Raw genomic sequence first — 25,069 nt, forward strand, 5'->3', positions numbered from 1 at the left:
TTTTGAGATTAATGTTTTTTCTATTGTGATGTGAAACATGGATTTTATCCTGCTAAGATCACAGTTTTCAGCTGTTGGATAGTGTAGGGAGCCATATTGGATTTGGGCCTAGCCGCTTTTTGACTGCATGGCTCAAAGTGGCTAGGTGACTCTGGGCTGTTTGGCCACAGATATTCACCCCTAAGATGACTGCCATAAGTCTTAAGATTGTTGGACAGAGGCCTCTCCCATGAATTTACGGCACAAGAAGATAACATTCAAGGGATGCCTCAGCTCGAGCAGATACCAGTTGTCTCCTGAGTCAACACCCGGTGTCTACCGCCTGACCTCTTCGCCTCCAGCTATCACTGCCTATATCCTCATCTCCCCCTCCTCTGTATTTCACAAAGGACACTCCCCCTACCTGAAAGCCTTAAAAGCTGTAACGTTCACCCCAATAAACGAGACCTTGACAATAGAATCTTGCTTAGTCTCCTTCTTCTCTTCACCCTCATTTGGCCCACAGGTAGAAAGCCTCTTCGGGACCCTGAATAACTGGGTCCCCGCTGGCGGGGACAGGATAGAATTAATTCCACCTTGAGGTGCAAAATCTCTTGCTCTTTTATCCTGGCAGGGGTACAAATGGGCAACTTCACCTTTGAGTCTCTAATAGATGCTCTGTTTTCCAAGCGGTGGTCTCGTCCCTCTCTGTTGTCTCCCGTCTGTTTCTAGTCTTTCAGGCTTAGTGTGGCGAAGCACCTGCTGCACCATTAATATTTTCCATCGCGTCCTCTAGATGCACAGCCTCAATCCGCATTGGTCTCCTATATTGCTCAAGTGGGCAGACATTAGGTACCACATTAACGGTTCTCCGTTACTGCATCATGTCCTTGGGTGCCAGGTTTAGTCGAGTGCGTGTACACACACACACACACACACACACACACACACACACACACATTTACTCACCCAAAATTGGAACCCACAACAGATCAAAATGATCATTATACTGAGGTCCAGTTTAGTGAACCAGTGATTTATTGGGGTTCCTTAAAGGAGCAAGGATGAGTCAGAAGAGCTCCATCCCCAAAGCCCACCCTCCCACAGATGACAAAGGTGAGAACTACAACCATGGAGGTCTTAGCACGCCTTGAAGGTAACCTGGCAAGGCAGAGCATCTTCCTCCCAGCTCAGCTCACTGGATTTTCTTCTGTCCCACTGTAGCACGGCTGGTCAGTCCTCTCGCCTGCTCAGCAGCTGTTCACTGCTTCCGTGACCCTAGTAAGTCTTGTAAATTGTATCTTTCCCAGCCTTCGTGAAGTTTGTGTACTTCCTGAGTCTCTCAAACTGCCCTCCCTACTTCCTGTAGAGACTGTTTCAATTCCTGGAATTGGTATCAACAATACTTAATCTCATGTCCATCAGGAATCCTCAGGAGCTGGGCATAGAGCTCAGAATATCCAGGGTCCAGATCCATTCCCTAACACCTGCAAAACACAACCAAAAAAAAAAAAAAAAAAACAAAAAAAAAACTCGGCAACATATGCTGACATTTCTAGCTAATAAAAAGGAGGGAGGGTATGCCGAATATTCAAACTTTTCTAAAGACAGTTTTCCAGAAGTGTGCACAGATGTTCCTTGGAGCTCAGTTTGGCTACTTATAGCTTAAAGGGGTGCTTTCTTCAAACACCGTGGCAATAAAGATTAATTACTAAGCTATTAGAACATTTTAAAAAAAGAGGTAAAAAAGGAAAAAAAAAAAAAGACACTCTTAGTATTTTTCTTGTTGGTCTGAAAAAATGCCTAACAAAAAGCATTTAAGTTAGGATTTATCCGGGACCACAGTTTGAGGGAACTCATGGCTGTCAAGGCATTTCTGTAGAGTGGGAGACAGACATGTTTGCAGTCAGCTCACGGTCTCGTTTTTCCTGTCGGGACCTCTAGTTCATGGGACGGTTCCATTCACATTCAGGTGGGCGTAGCTCGGTTGTACAGCATTTGATTGCAGGGCAGCTGTGGTGGTTAGGCTGAGAAATGCCCCCCAGGCTCCAGTACTTGTGTACTTGGTGTAAAGCTGGTGGCACTGTTTGGGGAGGTTTCGGTGTAGGGCTCTGCTAAGGAAGAAGGTCACTGGAGGCTGATTGAGGGTTTAAGAGCCTTAACCTACTTTCAGCATGCTCCTCCTCTTCATGATGGTTTGAGAGAGCCCCAACTGGGGCTTAGGGAAGGGGCCTTCCCCATGACCTAACCCCTATTGTGTTCAAAGATAGGCTGCTCTCAGCTCCTGGGAAAAGCAGAGAGTGCACTGACATCCAACCACCTGGAGATACGGAAGGTCCCTGAGTCACCCCTCCCTGCCCAGCCAATCAGTGTAACGGTCACCAGAACCACCAATCATTACGTGCCTAGTTGCTCTTGCTAGAATCTGCCTTCAAAAATTGTATAAAAAGCTCATGAAATTAGGAGAAGGGGCCGCCTCTCCTCTGAGTGCAGGACGACACCCCCCCCCCCCCCCCGTGCTGGAGTCTCAGTAGGGGTCTCCCAAAGGCTCACTTTGAGTCTCACAAATTAGTTCCCCGAGCCTGCTCTCATGCCAACCCCTTGCCGTCATGAAGACAGCTTTACAGAGGTGGTTGATTCCTGCTATTCTGAATTATACTGCTTTGAAAAAAAATCTTAAAAAAAGAGATACTTGCTTTAGGCTCACAAGGAAAATAAGCAGAAAGTAAGTACAGAGAGCGCTGGCGTTCCTCCCACCCCTCCTCCACTCACAGCTTCTCCGGTCTTTAATGGTTAGCTTTTTGTACATACCATAAACAAGTAAAAATCCAAATTTTTGTTGTTTTGGTTTGGGTTTGGGTTTTTGTGTTTTTTTGAGACAAAGTTTCTCTGTGTAACTGCCCTGGCCGTCCTGGGACTCAGAGTTATGGTTATGGTTAGTCCAGGCTGGCCTTGAACTCAGAGATCTGCTTGATTCAGCTTTCTGAGTGTTGGTTTAAATAAGTGTGTCACTCAGGCCTGCCTACCCAGTCTTTTCTTATCATCACTAATGAAACAAAACTTAACTGCACATGAAGCCACTATGACATAAAGACATTGTACTGTGTGGTTCTTTTTCTATGCTTTTTCTTTTCTTCCTCCTCCTCCCTTCCCCTCCCCCTTCCCCTCCCCCTCCTCCTCCCTTCCCCTCCCCCCCCTCCTTCTTCTTCTGTGTTTCACTATGTATTCTGAGCTCGCTCGGAACTTGGTACAAAGACTAGGTTGGCCTCAAATTCACAAGATCTGCCTGTTATTGTCTCCCAAGCACTGAAATAAAAAGTGTGTGCATCCACAGCTGGGCCTTAGGTTCCACATTTATACATATTTATATGTTATTATCCCAGGGAATACATACATCATAAGTGCACATGTACATGCCATAGATTGTATATGGAGGCCAGAGGACAGCATTGTGGAGCAGATCCCCTCTGTCCGCCAGGTTATACAGGAAGCATTTCTAGCCACTGAGACACTTCAGTGCCCTTCTTTGTTTTCTGTAGTGTTTGATTTGAAACAGGGACTTGATTTGTAGCTCAGGTTGGCCTTGAACTCATATTACTTTCTACTCTAGCCTCCTTAGAATTGGATTAGTTTATCCCAGCACTCCCTAATATGCAGTGGATTTTTAAGAACTAAAGCTGTTCTAATTTCCTATTTTGTGACAAGACACATCAAACAAAATCACCTTGGGAAGAAAAGAATTTATTTGGTTTATACTTCCAAGTCCTAGTCCATCACTGAGAACGATCAGGCAGGAACCCAGGCAGGATCTTGAGGCAGAAACCACAGAAGAATACTGCTTGCTTTAGCTCATGCTCAGCCAGCTCTCTTATATAGCTCAAGATCACCTTCCAAGGGAATGGTGCCACCCACAATGGGATAGGCTCTCCTCCCATCAATTAACAAAACAATCCCTTACAGACATGCCTACAGGTTAATTTGATCTAGGCAATTCCTTAATTGAGGCTTATCACTCAGATGACTGTAGATTGTATCAAACTGACAAAGCTAAGCTGACAAAAATCCAGTGCTCTTTACATTTCCTATGTTTATATGATTAATATATTTAAACAACCAAGTGGTGTTGGCACATGCCTGCCTGCACATGAGAGACAGAGGCAGGCTAGATTCTATGAATTCAAGTTCAGCCTTATCTACACAATGAGTTCCAGGATAGTCAAAGATAACTAGAGATAGAGAAAATTTGTTTCAAAAAAGAAATATCAAAGAATAACAAATGTTTGAATGATAGCTAACCATAAATCAATAGTATTTTTGATGCACCTGCGAGTATATAAATTATGTAATTAAATAAGCTGGTCCTCCTTCTTTGTGGATTCTGTGCCTGTAGCTTCAATCTACAACAACTGAGACTTTAAAAACATGAATACTAAGATAAAATAATCCACTCAAGGAAGTTTCAGGCCACAACCGTTATTATTATTTATTGTTATTATCCTTTTTAATGTTTGGTTTTTTGAGACAGGGTGTCTTTGTGTAACCTTGGTCATCCTGAAACTTGCTTTGTAGGCCAGGGTGGCCTCAAATTCACAGAGATCCCCCTGCCTCTGCCTCCTGAATGCTGAGATTAAAGGCATGCTGTACCACACCTTGCTTTGGCCCGCACACTTACTAAGACAACTGAAGGTATAAATGCCCTTTCATTTTTGTTCAGTGACCAAGAGTGGACTAGAACCTCAGAAAGACTCTTGATACCAAAGCTCAGGGATAATGGGTTTGTTTTTTAAAGACAAACACTCTATAGATCACAATTACATTAGTCTTAGATGATGGTCTGAGTACATTTACAATGCATATCCTCCACCCCAATGACCATGGCCTCAGGATGAGGAGGATCAGGGTTTCCTCAGGTAGCAGTGACCAGGGTGCGTATGACTGACCCAGGAGACAGTTCAGGACAGCTCATTTATTGAAGTCGCAGAGCTAGCCTTTATAGCACAAGTCAAGGAGGGGGAGGAGAGGAAGAAAGATCAAAGGAGGAAGTGCTATAGTGGGGGCAGGGACTTTCCGAGTTCATCAGTTGGATTAGCAGACTTCCTGTCACATGATTTCTAACTTTGTCTTTATGGAGGTGAGAAGGCCCAAGCCTGATTTAAATAGGGAGCAGACCTCACTCCTACTGGGCTTTCAGAGAGATGTCCAGGGTATGCCCAACACTCTACCACTCCTTATGTGTCTTGGGAACCCACAGCATCACTCTTTCAGCAAAAACACAATAGTTATTTCAATCACAGCTTGACAATCATGAATTATAACGTCTTCACGTATTTAAGTTTATGCTTAGCTTGTACGTGTATTAATTATTTTGGTTACTGCATCTGGACCATGGTCAGAGTCCCAGACAATCTCTCAAATGTGTTGCTCAGGTGAATTGTGGCCTCAAGGGGTGGGTAGATGGTTGAGCAAGTTCTAAGCAGACACAAAGTGGAGTCAGAACTTCAAAGAGACCAAAGAATGAAGGCTTAGATTAAAAAGAGTTAGTCAGCCGTGGAGCTCATTTCAACATGCTCAGGAGACTCTTACACTTTCTGGGGGGACCAGATCTCTCTATGTCACTACTTGTTAACTTCTCCAATGTTCTGACCCAATAACAGTTTCTCAGAAGAAGTGAAAAGGAAAGAGAAGGGAAGAACATGTGTGCTCCTAGGTATGGTGGAGGAGAACCTTTTGATAGATGTGTGGGATAGCATAGTTGAGGCAGACACATCTGGGAGAGTCTAGAGTGGTCCTGACCCTTAATGGTGTGGGAGATGGAGAGGGGGAGGGAAGAGGGGAGAAGAGGGAGGGTAGCCAGGTACAGAAGCCAGGAGGCCAAAGTTACACAAAAATGGGCAGGTAGCCAAAAAGTCTGGATTATATAGGTACTGCAGGAGGGGCAGTCCAGCCCCTGGGTTGGAGAGTTCAGGGTGGGGGCGGAGTAAGCCAGTCATATCCTGTAATGGTAGGGACTGAGGGATGCTGGGAGAGCCTGGCTGCCGGGACCTCTTTGATGTGTCAAGTAAGCACCTCAGTTGTTTGTTCTGGCTTTGAAAGTTAATAGTGGTGACCTCAACCATAAAATTATTTTTGTTGCTACCTCATAAGTGTAATTTTGCTACTGTTATGAATCATAACTCAGATATTGGATATGCAGGATATCCAATATGTGATCTCTGTGAGAGGGTTCTTTGATCCCAAAAGGGGTCTTGACCTACAGGTTGAGAACCACTGTTCTCTGTAGTCCTGGAACTCACTGTGCAGACCAGGCTGGTCTAAAACTCACAGATCTTCCCGTCTGCTTCCCAAGTGCTGCGATTAAAGGGGTGCGACACCATACCTGGCTCATGAGAAGCATATTTTGAAGCAATGTATTCTTGGTTTTCTTCAGGGAGATAGTTTTCAGCCCCAAAGTGAAAAACCATGAGGAGTTATGTAGGAAATGTGGGTCCAAATGCAGTCCTCGTTAGTTCAAGTTTTTGTCTTCTGTTGTAGCTCAGGATGGACTCAAAAAACCATGGCATTTCTCCTGCCTCAGCCTTCCAAAGGCCGGTCTTACAAGTGTGAGTTACCACACGGCTTCTTGTCACACTCTAAATTGATGGTCTGCAGCTTGTGACTTATGTTCATTTTCCCAAGCATGAGTCAACATTCCCTCAGCCAAAGGTGTGGGAACCAAGGTCAGGGTTGGCCTTCTCTCTCAAAGTAGGTCAGCTAATCTCTGTGCAGGACAGGACTTGCTTTCCTCCCTCCCACAGCCAGCTTTCAGGAAAATTCCACTCTCATTCCTCAAGGCCTCAGGATTAGCTGCTTAATCTAGCTTTTAACATTAACAGTATTGATATTGGTGGTTTGTTTTAGACTCATTCTGCTCCCGAGGATGACCTTAAACTTCTGATCCTCAGGCATCTGCCTCCCAGTAGCTAGGATTACAGGTATGTACCACCAGACCCAGTCTATGGGGTGCTAGGGATCAAATAATAGGAAGCTCTCTGCCTTCTGAGCCACTGTTTTCTTTTATTCTACTATGCTAACACTAGTTTTCTGGGGCTGGCCCACTTTATCCTCCCTAGCTATCTTGTTTCTCTCCTGAGATATCTCAGTAGTCCAGTCTGGCCTGGAACTCACTAGCCCATGCTGGTCTGCTGGGTGCTGGGACTACAGGAGTGGACATTTCTCTTCATAGCTTCTCTTCATAGCTGACCTATCCAGGTTTTTTTTTTTTTTTTTACAGTGCTTGAAAGTTGACTGATAAATATAGGCGAAGCGCCATGCTTTAGGAGATGTTCAGTTCTTCCTGTGGTCAACTGCAGCTTGAGCAGCTTGAGAAGGTAGAGGCAAGAAAGGCAGGGCTCAAAGACAGCCTCTGTTAGTAAGTTTGAGGCTTCATGACACCTTGTCTCAAAAACAACAACAGCAACAAAACCGCAGCCCACACATATTGCATGCCTGCAATCCCAGCGCTCTGGAGGCACCAGGAAACTAAGGAAGGCTCGAGGCCAACCTGGTTTACGTGATCCACTCTGGGAAGCAGTAGAGTGGGGACTTGGGGAGAAGAGCATGAAGACTGTAACTCATTGGAATCCCAGCCAATGGGGAAAAGAGAGCAGGAATTTCTCACCATCAGGGACTTGAAAACCACAGAGTAGCCATTTTTGTTTTCTCTCTATGTTGGTGTGCCTTTCTGCAGAACGACAAATAGAAAACATCTTTGCTTTTATCCATTAATCTCTTGAATCTATTCCAGAGGGTCCTGCTTCTCGTATCCCTTCTGCGCCAGCAACCTGACCAATATGAGAAGGAATTCCGAATTCTTATGATTGCCTCAGTACTGATAAGCCAGGACAACATTCACAGAAAATGCTTTCCTTGTGCTGAGTTTTCTTGCTGAGGACAAAACTCAGGAAGTTACTGGAAGATGAGCATAGAGCAGAGGGTGGAGGACGGAGAGATTCCAAGTCCTCTGCTCACAGGATCCAGACGAGCTACCTTCCTGGCTGACTGTTGTGTTTGCCAACCTAGAAGCTCCAGTGAGCTTTGGTGTCCAGTTTTTATTAGTGCTTTAGTGCTGGGCATGATTGTTAAAGCCATGGCCCTGTAGGATTTAGTGGTTAGGGTGACTAACTCAAAGTCCCAACCACCTAATCTGATAATCACATGGTTGGTCTTTCTGAGGCTATCACGGGGTCCAAAATGAGTCACTCCCATCCTAAGAAAGATGTGTCTCCCTGGAAGTTCAAAAGGCCTTAGAGGTTCTGTGCCAGAAGCCAAGGGAATTTTTTTTTTTTTACTACACCATGCTATATCTTCATGTCATATCATGAAGGTGATATGATTTGTAGGAATCTGGCACCCTGGCTGGGATAAAATAAGAAGGCTTCAGAGGAAAGAGGGTGTATGTTTTGTCATTATTGTTTTGAGACAGGGTCTTACTCTAGAATCTAGATTGCCCTTGAACTCACAGCAATCCTCTAGGATTCTAGGATCACAGTCAAAATAGACCAGACCTATCCTGCCTTTGAAAAGAAATTCTCAGATAAGAAAAGGACAAAGAGGGGTTGGGGATTTAGCTCAGTGGTAGAGCGCCTGCCTAGGAAGCACAAGGCCCTGGGTTCGGTCCCCAACTCCGAAAAAAAAGAACCAAAAAAAAAAAAAGAAAAGGACAAAGAAGGCAATTCAGATGACACTTCTATTACTGTGACAAATTGTTTAAAAGAAAATATGGACCGATTTATTTATGTATTTATTTTTTGCCACAGTGAGTGTTGTGGATGATAAAGTGTGAAGGCTACTTTGCTCAACAGGGAAGTGTTGTGAATTCCTGCCTAATGACTTTGGGAAACTTATGTGATAGGAAGTTTCAGTAAAGGGGAAACTAAACACTGCAAGCAGAGTTTTAGGAAGCTGAGGCGCTGCTGTCACGGTGTATTTTTAAAGTATACTTTAAAATTTTAATTAATTTATTTTGTGGATGGTGTTTTGCATGTTTGAGCAAAGACCGTGTGGCTGGTAACCAAGGAGGCTAGAAAAGAGTGCAGGATTCCTTGGATCTGGGTTTACAGACAGTTGTGAGCTGCCATGTGGGTGCTGGGAATCAAACCTGGGTTCTTTGCAAGAGCTTTCAGTCTTCTTTTTTTTTTTTTTTTTGGTTCTTTTTTTCGGAGCTGGGGACCGAACCCAGGGCCTTGCGCTTCCTAGGTAAGCGCTCTACCACTGAGCTAAATCCCCAACCCCACTTTCAGTCTTCTTAAGTGATGAGTCACATCTCCAAAACATATACAACTTTCAAAAGCACAGCTCTCTTACAAGTCTAGAATGAGCATGTGCCAATGGCATTTGTTCTGATTCATTAGTGAGCTGATGTCAGTTGATCTAAAGAATTATAAGAACAAATCCAGCCGAAATGCACACAGAAACACATTTGCAAGGAGCATGGTAGTGTATATCGGGAACTGAAAGCACTTTTAGGAGGTGGAGACTGGACAATCAGCTCTAGACCAGCCTGGGCTACATGGGAAGTCTTAGGCCAATCAGGGCTACAAGAGACCTTGTTTCAAGTCAACAATGATGTATCTGCTAGGTTTGCGAGAAAATTTAAGAGGTTTTATATCTTTTTACAGACAAGAAGTGATTTGTATTCTTTTCTGGAAAAAAAATTACAACTCAAGACTGCAACTTCACAAAATACCCCCAATCAATAGTAAATACAGGTATTTAGAGGAGTTTTTTCAATACTAGAAAGGTACAAAGTGACCGAAAAATGTGGAAATCATAACTTAGTTCCTAGGTGCAGTAAGACAGTGTTGAAGTGATATAGGCAGAGTCTATATTTATGAGTCTATCGTTCAGGTGTTGACAGGAAGGACTGGCCCCGATGGCACATGGTGGCTTCAGCTGCTGTGGAGACTGAAGATGGTATAGGCCGGGGTCAGGGGAGGGCAGACCACAAGCATTGTAGGTATCCTAGGTATTTTGATATCATAAACAGATATCCATTGTCAAGACACATTACATTAATTAGGTCCGCAGGATCTTGGGCTTGTTCTTGCTGGAGCCTCCTGAGTGCTGGGATTACAATGTGTGGCCACACGGGGCGAATACCTAATGTTTACAAGAACACATTGAGTGGTGTGCTGACTAATTTTATGTCAACTTGACACAAGTCAGAACACTTGTAAAAAGGGAACTTCAAGTGACGAAATGCCCACCATATTGGCCTGTGGAACATCTTCTTGATTGATGAGGGAGAGCCCAGCTCATGGCGGGCTGGGCCACCCCTGGCCTGGTAGTCCGAGGTGCTAGAAGAAATCAGGCAGGTTGAGCCAGCCAGCTGTGGAGAACAAGACAGTGAGTAGCATTCTCTATAGCCTCTTCATCAGCTCCTCCATCCAGGTTCTGGCCCTGCCTTCCCTCAGGGATGGACAGTAATGTAGAGCTGTAAGCTGAAAGAAACTTTCTTCCCCAAGTTGTTTTTGACCATAGTGTTTGACCACAGCAAGAGAAACCCAAACTATAACAGCAAGTATGACAGAGCAGCAGGGCAGATGTTGAATGGTGCTGATAATTAAGTCACAATAATGTGCTAGTAGAGAACATAAATTTTATGGGGTGTTGCTGTTAACAAAGTCTCAATCATTCGATTTACCAATGGAGACTTGAGAGCCAGATGCTGGGGTGAAAACCTGCTAGCTGAGAGAAAACACCTACCTGACCTTCTTCCTCAGCCAACATCCCGAAAGGCAGTTCTCTGTCTCAAAAATCCCTCAAACTGCACGTCCTTCCCTTTCATTTCCTGTGCATCTCTCTCTTCATCGTCCTGACTCCTCTTTACTTTTTTTCCTACGTTCACTCCATCAACTGGTTTCTTGCTCCACCTTTTGACCTATGGTTAACTTTATTTAAACCTGTTTACAATAAGCAGAAAGTGGATTAAAGGTGTGTCTAGAGCTCAGATACACTTCAAGTATAAGCAGGTTTTCCCGATATATAACTCCATGTAGGGTTTCACAGAGTGATCAAATATCTTGCAACAATGGGGCATGCCGGGAACGGTGGTTGGGGGGCTGGGGTAGATAGTGATGCATGTCTTTAATCCCAGCATTTAAGAGGCAAAGGCAGGCAGACCTCTGTGAGTTCAAGGTCAACCTGGCCTGCATATTTAGTTCTGGGTCAGACAAGGTTACAAAGTGAAACCCTGTTTCAAAAACAAAAGTTTATAAGGTAAACATAATAATTGTACTAGATATTGACCAAAGCTCTTTTCCTAAAATAAAGTTTATGAAATATATAGTTCTATTGAGGACTTTTGTTTTCACTGGTTTGAAATTAACTAAGGAGATTGGTGACACGATTTAGTGGTAAAGGTCCCTGACACATTCAAGATCCCATCATCACAGACACTGGGTGTAGTAGCACACAATATAATCCCAGGCCTCAGGCAGAGGTGGTAGGGTCAAGAGTTCACGGCCAGCTTCTGCCACATGATGAGTTTTAGGCTATCATGGGCTACATGTTATCTGTCTTAAAATACTCTTCTGCTTTGCTCTCATAATTGTGAGTATGAGTATGTGTATTGTTTGGTTTCTTTTTATTTTTGAGGCAGCCTCATTCCTTAGCCCTGGCTGCTCTGGCATGTGCCATGCGGAGCAGATCGGGTGTGTTTCAAACCCAAACTTCCTCCAGGCCTCTGCCTCGTGTGTATTAGGATTAAAGGTATGTGTGCTATGCCTGGCTCACATTGATTTATTAATGGTGTGTGTCCGTGTGGTCTGTGTGGGTGGGTGCATATATTGAGGTCAAAGGACAATTTACAGGAGTTGGTTCTCCCTAGACTCTTGTGGGTCCCAGAGATCAAACATGGCAGCAAGCCCCCTTACCTGCTAAGTCATCTCAAAAGCCCTGGCACATGTCTCTTAACATAGTGTTGAAATACCTACAAAATGTGGGACATCTAATTTAAATGTGAATGTAGGATAAAATATCAAATTCTTCTGATGGTCAAGTGGTTCTGAAAACCCCTAAGATCCCAAGAGTCTTAAAGACATTTTCCCTTCTGAATGTGTCCTCGTATGGGGGTGAAAACCTTAACCGCACAGATTTGAAAACCTACAAAGATTCGGCCACTTAGTTAAGTTACGACCATCGGTCTTAAAACACAGTTCAACTGACTGCAGCAGGTGAATCTACCTACGTGTTTTGGTGACAGCTACCTCTATAACTGCCAAAGTATAAATTTTTTTCTTTTTGATTGCTTTTGAGACAGAGTTTCTCTGTATAGCCCTGGCTGTCCTAGAACTCACTTTGTAGACAAAGCTGACCTTGAACTCCCAGAGATCCACCTTCCTCTGCCTTCCAATCAACGAGATTAAAGTGTGTACTACTACTGCCCAGCTTCTTTTATATCTTTTTTAAAGATTTATTTATTTTATGTATACGAGTACACTGTAGCTTTCTTCAGACACACCAGATCCCATTACAGATAGTTGTGAGCCATTGTGTAGTTGCTGGGATTTGAACTCAGGACCTCTGGAAGAGCAGTCAGTGCTCTTAACCGCTGAGCCATCTCTCTAGCCCCCTTTTATATCTTTTAAAAGAGCTAAACATTGAGAAATATGAGGCATGAAAGCATCAGGAAGTTTTATTTCTGGGTCAGAGGGGGACTAGATGGAGAGAGGAGGAAGTACTGAGGGGACAGAGGGGTGTAATGCTATTTGTGTCCTTGTAAACTTCAACCGTCAATTGACATAGCCTAGAATCACCTGAAAGAAAAGTCTCATTTGAGTAAATTGTTTATATTGGTCCACAGTCATGCTTTTGAGGGATTGTCTTGATTGTGAATTGATGTAGGAGGGTCAGCCCACTGTGGGTGGAGACATTCCCTGGACCTGTAGGCCTGGGCTGTGTAGATAGGGTGTGACCCAAGGGAGAGTCTGAGCAGCCAGGAAGCAGCCTTCCTCCATGGTTTCTGCTTCAAGCTGTTGCTTCAGTTTCTATCCTGACCACCACCAGTAATGGAGTATGACTTGGAAGTATAAGCCAAATAAATCCTTTCCTCTGTGAAGCTGCCTTCTGTCACGGTGTTTTATCACAGCAATAGTGCGGGAGCCAGAACAATGCAAATAAAAATATCACAATGAGGCCCTTGTGTGTTAAAGAACAAAAGAAACAGTAATGGGAGTAAACCCTAGCCTACTGGATTTGGGGCCTGCTCTGCAGTAGAGAATCTGGTATTTTAAACCTGGTCAAAAGACCATGGCTTTGGGGGTCATGGGCAGCGACTCTTGCTATTGCTGCTTTGCTAACTGGACACAGCATCAAGGTGTCTTCTCGACATTTATCTTCAGGTTCATAGGCTAACCCTACTCTCAGCCTTGGCCACAGAAGCTCCTCTTTAAATGCCCATCAAGTGAGTGCTTAGCAGCAAATGGTATCAAAACCACCCAAGCTCAGCAAACACTGTGGGTCTTAATGTTACGTGGTTGAGCAGGAGCAATTTTCCTCAGCAGTGTTGCTATGGTAACTTGCTCATGCTCCTTCCACGAATGGAGCCAACACTCTAGCCATGTTACTCTTCCCCTCACCCCAAGGCAGAGGTTTCTCTGTGCAGCTCTGGCTGTCCTGTAACTTACTCTGTAGACCAGGCTGGCCTTGAACTTTTGAGCTCTCCCTGCCTCTGCCTCCTGAGTGCCTGGATTAAAGGTGAGCACTACCACTGCTCAGTTTGACACATTGTTAATCATATCAGGGCACATGAAAATGTCTTAGAAATAAGCAAATAAGGGTCTGGGGAGTAGCTCATTGAAAGAGGGCCTGGTTCTGAGCAGCACATAATGCACTTATGTCTGATTTCCCTTCTATGAGGTATGAGAAGGGGCAGTTATGAAAATCAAAGATGATCTTCTGAGGCTACTTTATCCATCACTAGGCTTAAAGTCCATTTATATTGGAGCATATGGCATTTTTGATTGATTGATTAATTGATTAATTTGGGATAAGGTCTCACAGTATAGTCCCAGCTACTTTGGAATTCACTATGCAGGCTCACAGAGAGCCACTTCTCTTTGCTTCTTTCCAGAGCTGTTGTCTAGCAGTTTCCTCCAAGACTGAAACATTCCATCCCGCAGGGAAGCTCATTAAGACAGTAAACAGCCCAAAATAGCTTTAGGAAGGCCCTGAAATTAACCAGGTTCTCCAAGTCCCTCCTCTACAAGATAAACAGAAAATAACCGCAGAGAGTCATTCTCAGAAAAGCCTAGCTGCAAGAAGACTCTGCCGGCACACGGTAGAAGGAATGAATTGATTAATACAATGGGTCCTCTGGCCTCCATACATGTATTAGTTAGGGCGCTCTCTCTCTCTTCTCTCTCTCTCTCTCTCTCTCTCTCTCTCTCTCTCTCTCTCTCTCTCTCTCTCTCTACTCACCAGTAGAAGGTATGTCCTTGATTTAAGGTGGATCTTCCCACATCAAAAGATCCAGATTTAAGGTGGATCGTCCCACTTCAGATGATTGAGATAAGGGAAATCCCTGATAGGTGTGTTGAACTACTTTGGTTTTAGATGATTTCAGATGTAGTCAAGTTGACAACTAAGAATGCCATTACAACATACATGCTGTCTTAGTGAGGTTTTGTATTGCTGTGGAGAGATACCATGACTAAGGCAACTCAAGGAAGGACAACATTTAATTGGGGCTGCATTACAGGGTGAGGTTCAATTATCAAGGCAGAACATGGCAGTATCCAGGCAGGCGTGGTGCCGAAGGAGCTGAGAGTTCTACATCTTCATCTGAAGACTGCCAGAAGACTGGCTCCCACATGACTAGGAAGAGGGTCTCATTTCCCACTCCCACAGTTACGTGCTTCCTCCGACAAGAGGTATTTAAGCTAAACCTCTTAAAAGTGTCACTCCTGGGCCAAGCATACCACATTACAACTTCCTGGTCCCCATAGGTTTCTTCAAATGCATGACTCTATGGGGGCCATATCTAGCCATAGCATAATCAAAAAATACATTTAGTTCAACTTTCAAAGTCCCCATAGTCGATAGCAGTTTCAATGATGGTAAAACTCCAACATTTAAAGTCTCTTCTGGAATTAATCCAATCACTTAACTGTAATCTCCAAAGCAAGGCAAGAAAACAGCAAACGCCAACCTGTGCATCATGTTCAATGTCAAAGCATCTTCAGATCTCCAACTCCCTTTTCATCTTTGTTGACTGAAACAAAGTTCTTTCTCCTGGGCTGGTTCTACTCCCTGTTAGCAGCTCCTCCACAGGTGTCTGATGGCCATTACTGGTTGTCAACTTTACAGTATTTGGAATGAGCTACAATCTAAGCTAGAATTGGAGGGCACACCTGTGATCCAGATCTTGATGCTGCAAGACACAGGCTTTTGACCTGGATCTTGACATGATTTTGATTCACATCTTGAGGCATAGTGGCCATGAAAATTCTTAGATGCAGGAAAGGTAGTACATGCCTTTAATCCCAGGAGACTAAGGCAAAGGGATCTCTGAGGTCAGGGACAAAACAAGTCCCAGATCCAGGTGTAGTGGCACACATTTTTAATCTGGGCTACAACTTCTGCTGGAGACCTACAAAAGGACATTGTTAGAAGGAAGACTTGCTCGTCTCATCCTGCCTGCACTTCTTGCCAGCACATCTGTTGGGAATCTACATCTACAGCAGGCCAGCTGAAACAACTAGTCTTGTGGGATTGACCAACTACTAGATCCTTGGACTTTCCATTCACAGATAATTATTGTTGGGGGGTTGGACTGCAGACTGTAAGTCATCATAACAAATTTCCTTACTATAGAGAGACTATCCATAAGTTCTGTGACTCTGGAGAACACTGACTAATACAGTATCCCACAGCTCTGGCATCTTTAACATCTTGGGTTCTCCAACTTCAACTTCACAGCTTCTTGTTCCAATGTTTGGGCTCCACATGTGATCTTCTGGGCTCCTCTGAAGGGCTGGTGTCACTTTTCTGCCCTCTGTAGCACTCTAAGCTCAGGTTGACTCCACTCAACTGCTGTTGTTGTTCTTGGTGGTCATTCCATAGTACTGGCATCTCCAATATGTTGGAGCCTTCTGCTGCAACTAGGCTTCACCAATAGCCTCTCACAGGTTCTCTTCATGTTGCCATTTCTCAAGTTCTTTGCATGATCCCTTCAGTCCTAGGCCATCAACTGCAACTGAGGCTGCATTTTCACCAATGGCCTTCCAAAGCCTCTCCCAGTGCCAAGCCTCAGCTGCTCTTCATGACCCCTTTATTTCTTCAAAAACAGTGTCAACTGGGTGACTCTTACACATTACCAAGTACAGCTGAGGCACAGGGTACAACCTTGGTCATCTCTGCAACACAGTGTCTTTGTGCCTCAGAAAACACTTCCTAGAAAATTTTATCTCAATGATGCTCTTAATCCACTATTAGCTCCAGCTAGCCAGCATCAATTGTTCCAGTAGTCCCTTCCATTATGGATTTCAAATCCAGAGCCACATGGCCAAAGCTGCCAAGCTCTGCTGCTTGCTGGGGCTGAAACATGGCCCCCTTATTCTATTACCAGCTTTCTGTTTTCCAGTTGCCTCACTGCCTAAGTTTGGCTTTCCTGAAACTTGCTCTGTAGGTTGATTGACCTTGAACTCCGATCTGCATGGCTTTGTCTCCTGAATGCTGGGATTAAAGGATGTACAATGTCTGGGTTTATGCTTTTTACCTCATGGTACATGGAATAGTGCATAAGAGGCAGAAAAAAATGTAAGAAACAAAGGATGGAGACAAGAGCTCTGAAATCTTGTGGAAGTGACATGGCTATCATTATAGTCCTAATCTCATGGTGGCTGTAGTTATCTAATGCAAGACCTGCAATCAGCAAGCCAGCCAAAATCCCAGGCTAGATGAATGTCCTAGTTAGCATGAACTCCTCAATTTGACACAGTCTAGAATCACCAGGAAAAGAATTCCAATTGAATAGTTTCTATCAGGACAGCTTGTGGCACGTCTGTGAAGGATTTCTTGACTGTTATTTTATGTAGGAAGGGACAGACCATTGTGCCATTGTGGGTGGCACCATTCTCTGGGCAGCTGATCCTGGGATCTGTACGGAAGCTAGCAGACCATAACCAGCAAATGAACTCAGAAGTCCTTTCTCCTCTAGGTTGTATTTGGTTAGAGTTTCAACATAGCAACGGAATGAATGGGAACAATGGAGAAGCTTCGCTCTGGGCTCCACTGCTTACTGGGGAGCTGTTGGTAATTGGCAGCTGCTAGAGGAGGGAGAATTCGTGCGTGCCTGCGTGAGTTTTTCATGCTACAAGAGATGGCCCCATGCCCGTGCAATAACTGACCTTAGCATGCTATTTTACAAAGATAGATACAGAGAGAGAGAGAGAGAGAGAGAGAGAGAGAGAGAGAGAGAGAGAGAAAATAAATAAGACATGAAGTTGGAAGGTGGATATGTTTTGGGAGACATGGAAGGCGTTAGAGGAGGGCAATGGGTTGTGTGGATACGACATTTCACTCATCCAATCTAAAAAAAAAAAAAAAAAAAAGAGTACACAGAACCATACAAAAAAATGACACCTGTTATATCACTACATGTAGAATTTCCAATGAACGTATTTAATTTGAATGATGCTGTATTCTGGAGTCAGACTGTTTTTTTAATTGTTGTTCTTTTTGTTTCAAACTTTAATTTTATCATTAAATAACTGTATAGCCTGGGGCAGGATTTCAACTGAGAACAACATTACTTTTTTCCTTATAAGATTGCTGTGAAGATTAAATGAGACAATTTTCTTCCACTTTTTAGAAAAGGCACAACCTAAATAAAGCAAATAAATGAAATTAACTACTCTTTTCTTTCTGGCTCATAAATATTGATATTTCCCAAGGTCTGGTTTGACTTCTATTTTATTATGCCTTAAATGCTCAAAGGATAATCATGATTTCCAAGTCTATCTATGCTATAAACTACCAGCTTTGTATTTCTAATTGAGTTCTCTATGCATTTCCTGTGTCTTTTATACAAGCAGGAAATTTAAGCCAGAGATGATTTGAGTATAGTCAAATATACTTCTTGCAGTTGATTTTACATCTTAAACTTTATTTATTAAGTAATCAGTTGTACTTGGGAATGAACGCAGGGTTTCATGAATGCTAGGCAAGCATCCAGTGATGAACTTGTATATCCATCCTCAATATATTAAATTTAAAATTAATTTAATTAGGGAGCTGGAGAGATGGCTCAGTGGTTAAGAGCACTGACTGCCCTTCCAGAGGTCCTAAATTCAAATCCTAGCAACCACATGGTGGCTCACAACCATCTATAATGGGATCTCATATCCTCTTCTGGTATGTCTGAAGACAGCTACAGTGTAATTATAGTAAATAAATAAATAAATTTTTAAAAAGTAATTTAATTAGATGATATATGTATTTGTTAACCTTCTTACTGCTGTGACAAAATATCTGACATGAAGTAATTTAAAGTATGGAGGACTTATTTTGGCTCATGGCTTGAGGGACTACAGTCCACAGAGAAGGCAAAGCAGTATGAATGTGATGTAGCTAGTAGCCTTTATCACAGTTGGCGTTTTAGCTAATTTTCTCCTCCAGTGAAGAGATCCCATGACCAAAGCAACTGATAAAAGAAAGCATTTAATTAGGGGCTTGCTTATCGTTTCAGAGGGTGTGGTTGTTTGAATGACAATGCCACACCTTCATGGGCTCACATGACTGAAGGCTTAGTCCTCAGGTGGTGAAACTGGATGAGATTAGGAGGTATGACCTAGGAGGAGGAGGTATGTCAAAGGTGCATGTCACTGTGGTTTCAAAACCTATTCCATGCCTAACCTCTCACTCTTTGTGGCTGTCTACAGATCAGGATATAAGGCTCTCAACTACTGCTCTAGGGCCGCACCCATAGGCTTCTTACCATAGCGATCATCAACTACCCTCCTAAGCTGTAAGCAAGTCCTCAACTAAGTGCTTTCTTCTGTAAGAGTTGCCTTGGTCATGGTGTCTCTTCACATCAATAGACCAGTAGCTAAGACAGAGAGTGAGTCTATAACCATCAAGAATGGCAGTCTGGTAAGAGGCCAGTCAACATTGCATGGGAGCAATAGCACAGAGCTTACATTTGATCTGCAAATTGGAGGCAGAAATAGAGAAATCGGGCCTGGTGTGGATTTTTCAAACCTCAAAGTTTACCCCCAGTGACACATCTCCAAGGCCATAACTCCTAATCCTTCCCCCCATAGTTCAGCATTCCAATTTATGAGCCTATGGGGGTAATTCTTATTCAGACTACCATAGTTGGGAAACAAGAAAAAGAATGCTGGTATTTATTAGGCTTTCTGTTATAGATTGAATGAAAAATGTCCGACGTAGGCTCATATATTTGAACACTTGCTCCCAATCTGGTGGTGCTGTGTGGAGACATTTGACAGTACAACGGTGGAGTGTGTTGCACAGGGCAGCCTGGCTGGAGGAGGAAGTTCCACACTGGGGCCTGCTTTCATGCTTTCAGCTTTCATGGCCTTGGCCCGCTTACTGCTTGCTCTCTGCTTCCTATGTGCAATTGAGATGCGATCTCTCAGCTTTTTAGTCCTTCTTTCTCTGTGATTATGAACAGCTAGTCTTCTGGAACTGCAAGCCAGAATAAACTCTTCCTTAAGTTACTTCCAGTTACAGCATTTCATCACGCGACAGGAAATAACGAATAGACTTCCTCAAATGTTTCCTTGTATTTACTTCCTACTCTATTATAAAGCAATTCTTGGCAACTGTCTTCGTTTCTATTGGTGAGGGAAGACACCATGACCAAAGCAACTCTTATAAAGGACAACATTTAATCTGGGCTGCCTTCCAGTTCAGAGGTTCAGTCTATTATTGTCATGAGGGAAAGCATGGTGGCATGTATTCAGACATAATGCTGGGAGAGAGCTCTGAGTTCTGCGTCCAGATCAGCAGGTAGCAGGAAGAGACACTGGGCCTGCCTTGAACATTTGAAACCTCACAGTCCATCCCCAGTGACGCAATTCTCCTAAAAAAAGGCCATATTTACTTCAATAAGGTCATATCCCCTGATAGTGCCACGCCCTATGAGCATGGGGACCATTTCCATTGAAACCACCATAGCACTTATCTCAGGTACTTTTAAATTGCTGTGATAAAACACCATGACCAAGGCAATTAAGAAAAGAAAGCATTTAATTGGGCTTACAGAGGGTTTCAGAGGGATGGGAGTCCGTTACCATTATAGTAGGGAGAATGGCAGCGGACATGTAGGCCCAGTGCCAGAGCAGCAGCTGAGAGCTCACATTCGAGCTCAAAAATAGGAAGCAGAGAGTTCATCAGAGATGGCTGGAGGGTTTTAAAGCCTCATAATCCAGCTTATATGAGACACATCTTCCAACAAGGCTATACCTCCCAGTCCTTCCTAAACAGTTCCACTATCTGGGGACCAATATTCAAACATATGAGTCTGTGGGGCCATCCTCATTCCAACCACCACAGCAACTATGAAGTCCTTGTAAGCACAGCTAGCTTTGCTGATTTCCCAAGTAACCTCAGAGAACCCCTCAGGGATTTAGAGAAGTACAAAGTAAAGGGTTATGATTATCTAATTTAAAGAACGAGGCAGTATGACTATGATTAGATTGGCCTCTTCTGTGAGTTAAGGCCGGACGTCTGGGCAGTTGAATCAAGTCAGGTGTAAGTACTTATGATTAGAACTTGCTCAACATGCTTAATCTAGAGTTATGGATTCATATTTTGGCATCCTATTTTATCAGTGCTAGAGTGTCCAGAAGAGAATCTGATGCAACCAGGGAGGCAGAAGCAAAACCCTAGGAGTTCCCTGACTCAGATGTGGGATCAGGGAGGCCGGCATTGTCTGGGTCATGCTGCCTCCTTCATTTCACCTTTAGCTTTCTTAGCTGCCAACTCTGCTTGAGCAACCATAACCACAAGCAACCAACCAACAGAAGCATGACCGCTCACGAGGGGTGGGGACAACAGAAGCAGCACATCCCCTTTGCCATTCTTCCTTCTTAAGCAGTGACTGGGCCTGATGCTTCTGCTTACTTAGCTGGTGACTCCTTCCCTTTCGGTCTAGCTACCTGGAGTGGGCTACTGTTTCATTGCTTCTAAAGGCAGATATAGGGGGCAGGACTCATGAGGGTGCCCAATCCTCTTACCACATCCTCAGTGGTTACCTTTCAGTGGTTCAGGAAGTGGGTCCTGAGTCGTGATGATGAGATTTTACATTTGTTCTCTGATCTGTCTAAATATAAAAGAATAGTGACAGTGTCAGTAATAAAATGGCAGCTCACTGTGGAAAGTGGCAATATAGTTCTATTACAAGCCATGGAAAACTGGGATCTAGAAGCAGAGTACACGGTTCAAACTCCTTATACTATGTACAAAAAAAATCCAACTCACCAGGACTGCTGGCCCATGCTTACAATCCCAGACACCCAGGAGGCTGGGGATTTCAAATCCAAAGCTGTCTGGGCCTCACTGAGTTAAAGCCGTCTTAGATAGTTTTTAGGCCTTGTGGCAAAAAATTTAAAAAGAAAAAAACAAAGGTCAAGTAAATAAAAATAATAGAAAGTAAGAGAGTTCTGGGCACATGACTTAATGGTAGAAAATAAAACAAAATACCTTCAAAGCAGATTAAGGACATAAGCAAACACACACTGAAACTAAAACCACAAATGAGAAAATGTAGTGGAAGCCTTCATAAAATTGGTCATAACAGTACAATTGAAAAACTAAAAAGTAAGCCCCTCTTAATCAGTTTTAGGTACTGAGGCATTTGTGTGTGCTCCAGGCTCAGAACATACATTTATTATTTAAACATCACCCCTCCACACACACAAAGAAAAAAAACCCTGGAAATTTACAAATCCCCTGTAGACTTCTTTTCGGTTGTTCACTTCCTCTTTTTATACAATCACCCAGTGAAACAGCCAAGACTGACCCTGTAGCCTACTATCCTGCCGAAGCCCAGGAAGAACCCAGAGCCTCGGGGCTTCCTGCAGACCAGAAATCTATATTCAGACCACAGGACTTGTCCCACGACTTCTGTGGTTTCTTGCTCAAGCTCTTTTTGTTCAGATGTAAGCAGTTCAAGGTGCTGAGGCTGTTGAGTTTTTGATAAGGTTGGTTTGTCTTTTTCCCCTCTCTTTGCACTCATCTGGACCAGCACTGCCTCTTCTCCTCTCAGGGAAAGACTGAGGCCCACAGAAGTCAGTCTTAGAGGCACCTTCACCCCATAGCTGGCCTGCATCTGCAGGGCCAGGTTTTCTTGGAGCTACTTGGGCTCCACCAGTGAAATCCAATCTTGCTGAAACCATGAATTTTGATGTTATACAGGGTAGGCTAGTGCACATGATCTGGTCTCAGAAGATCCATCACTAAGCAGAAGTAAAGTAGGCACATGTAGGGAAAGATGGTTCACTGGTTGTCCCAGTTGTTTAAAACTGTTTGCTCTTCTGGAGAACCTACGTTTGATTCGCCCAGACCTACATAAAGGCTCACCTGGGTGACTTTTAAACTACCAAGTTCGGCTGACAGCATGAGGCAGCACAATCTTGGTCACCTCTGAAACAGTAAGGAAACACTTCCCAAAAGATTTCACCTCAATGATGCTGGTCTCTTCTTAATCCCAGACGGTTCTTCAGCTCCAGCTCACCGAACACCACAGATATTTCACACGAATGGCCTGATAGTCTCTGCTTCCCTCTGAAGAAACTTTACAAGCGAGGCCTCCATCATCTGCACTGCTCGCCCCATTCTTATTTCTCTAGCTTCTCCATAACAGCTCACTGGTTTCTCATCGCTCAGAGGCTCTATTCCAAAGTCTTTCCAATCCGCCCCAATCAACATGTCCAGGTTTGTCACAGGAATCCTGGGGCTAGAGCAGGAACATGGGAGCTCATGTTTTCTTTCTTTTCCTCTTTCTTTCCTTCCTCCTCTTTCCTTTCATTTGTTTCGAGTCAGAGTTTCTCTGTGTAATCAAGGCTGTCTTAGAACTCACTCTGTAGACCAGGCTGGCTTAAACTCACACTAGCTGGGTGTCTCTCTTTTTAAGGTCTCTTGTTAGATTAAGTCAAGTCTACTTCAAGATATTCTCCCTGTCAACTCTAAATCAATCTAGGATCTTAATTACGTCTTAATTACACCTTTCCCTTTCTCTCTCTCTCTCTTTTTTTTTTTTTTTTTTGAAACATGGTTTCTCTATGTAGCCCTGGGTATCCTAGAACTTGCTCTGTAAACCAGGCTGGCTTTGAAGTCATGGATTTTCATGCCCTTGCCTTCGGGAGTGCTGGGATCACAAATCCCACCACATTTAAGCCATATGGATTACAGGGTATGAACAGAATTTGGGAGGAGGGGGGTGATGTGTTCATCTCATGGTTCTGGCAATTCTGGGTTGATGCTATCACCTAATAGCAGAGCCCTTGCCTAGCTTGTGGATGGGCTGGCACTGGAAAGATTCTGGATACTGTACCATATTTCATGTCCCCAGTGGGTTGCTTCTTCAATTTTAAATCCCTTGGGTTTGCCTGTTTAATGTCCTTTGTTGAAGAGTCAAGTACAGGACAGTAATTAAAGCTGTGAGCTTCTTTGGAGAGAAGAGTCTCAAGCTCCAGATGATCTGGGAGCCCATGGCCCCAGGTTGTCCTTGTTCTCTCAAGATCTCCCTCATCCTCCCTGAGTGCCGCTGGGAGTTGAGCCACATCTGCCTATGGGAGTATAGATTTCCTCAGCCCTGACAGCTACTTAAGTTTTGGAACACAGTGATTGCTTAAATTACTATTGAATAAATACTTTAAGGGAGAAATTAAGTTTAAGGGATTAAATTTCCCACCCATTTTTTTCCTGGCCCTTACTGATATACAAAAAGCATATTTAGGATCTTTTCTACAGTCTGAGTCAGTAATTGTTTGGTGGAACAGTAATTATTATCTGTATTTCAGAGATACGTGAGTTTATGAGGTGTGAGGGTATGACTGGTAGTACTTGCTCTGTTACAGATTACCCCCCCCCAAAGATGTTTATCTCCACCTCTTGTGATTAATACAATTAGTTTAGTGAACTTTAAGTGATACCTGTAAGCAACACTTGAGAGGTTGAGGCCGACTGATTTCAAATTCCAGACCTGTGTGGGCTACGTGGCAAGTTCAATGCTAGACTGAACTAAATTGCATGAATCTTCCTCAACATTACAAAACAAAAAGATAAAAATTAACAAAAATTAATGTTAATAATTTTCCGTACTCTAGGCTTCTAGACTTTATGGAAAAGTCTTTTCGCTTTTTAAGCACTCACCTACTTCTTTTCTCAAGTTTCATGGAGGGGTGGCTACTGAGGAATCTCCATGCAAAAACAAAACAAAACAAAAAAACACCTCGAGGATTAAAAAAGAGGCAACCGGAAAAAAATTCACCTCCGGACGCGATTGAAAAGACCGCAGCGCCACCACGGCAGACGGGCCTCATTTTTCAAGGCAGGAGGCGTGGCCAAAATCCCTCATTCAAATAAAAAACCAGGAGATTTGCATGGAGAATAGGCATCGCGCGCTCTCATTGGCCGATCGCGCAGTGGGTGGAGTACATAGTGCGCCCACGAAGCTCCGCCCCCACCTATTTGCATAACGGCCCCGGCGCGTGCTGGGGAGAAGCGGGTTTGTTTTTGAATCTGCGGTGGCGGCGAGTGGAGCGCACGGCTGAGACGGCAGCGTCCGGGACGGCTGCGCGGGACGGCTGCGTAGGAAGGAACTCGGGTCCCAGGCCCTCACCTCCCGCCCCCGAAGGTATATGCGAGTGCCAGGGGCTGTTCTAACCACAGTCGGCGAAATGACTATTGTATTTCGGAAGAGTCAAGACCGCATTATGGCGGCTGCGGGAGTTGAGTGTGCGCCTGCGCGGTTGCGAAGCTGCGGGCGGGCGCTGCATGGGAGCACGTGATCGCTGGGGGTCGGGCTCTAGCTGCAGTTGAGCAGCTGTCCGGGCGGTGGCTGCGCAAGCGCAATATTCAT

The 25,069-nt window shown here is 44.0% G+C and overlaps 1 protein-coding gene and 1 long non-coding RNA gene across 7 annotated transcripts in view; one reads left to right on the top strand and one right to left on the bottom strand.

Moving 5' to 3' along the window:
- Positions 1-9,142: 9,142 nt before the first annotated feature.
- On the bottom strand, positions 9,143-24,896 carry LOC102549638 (uncharacterized). Of its 3 annotated transcripts, none has more exons than XR_015686232.1 (5): positions 24,361-24,506; positions 21,466-21,576; positions 21,240-21,307; positions 10,723-10,919; positions 9,143-10,345 (listed from the first exon to the last, which is right to left on the bottom strand). It is a non-coding gene; the product is annotated as an uncharacterized LOC102549638 (long non-coding RNA). The 3 variants fall into 3 exon arrangements; XR_015686231.1 differs by lacking the exon at positions 21,466-21,576 and adding an exon at positions 24,141-24,243 and having other exon boundaries at positions 9,439-10,345; positions 24,361-24,896; XR_015686230.1 differs by lacking the exon at positions 21,466-21,576 and having other exon boundaries at positions 9,439-10,345; positions 24,361-24,560.
- Positions 24,692-25,069, top strand: part of Atf7ip (activating transcription factor 7 interacting protein) — an 85,742-nt gene continuing 85,364 nt past the window's right edge. For 3 of the 4 annotated variants that reach the window (XM_087657753.1, XM_087657759.1, XM_087657758.1), the window contains exon 1: positions 24,707-24,844. The gene's annotated coding sequence lies outside the window, so the exon portion shown is untranslated. Of the gene's footprint in view, positions 24,845-25,069 lie in introns of all 4 variants that reach the window. The other variant, NM_001107893.3, reaches the window with a different exon arrangement.

This window comes from Rattus norvegicus, chromosome 4 (genome assembly GCF_021556685.1).
Source record: "Rattus norvegicus strain SHRSP/BbbUtx chromosome 4, alternate assembly SHRSP_T2T, whole genome shotgun sequence".
Taxonomy (NCBI): Eukaryota; Metazoa; Chordata; class Mammalia; order Rodentia; family Muridae; genus Rattus; species Rattus norvegicus.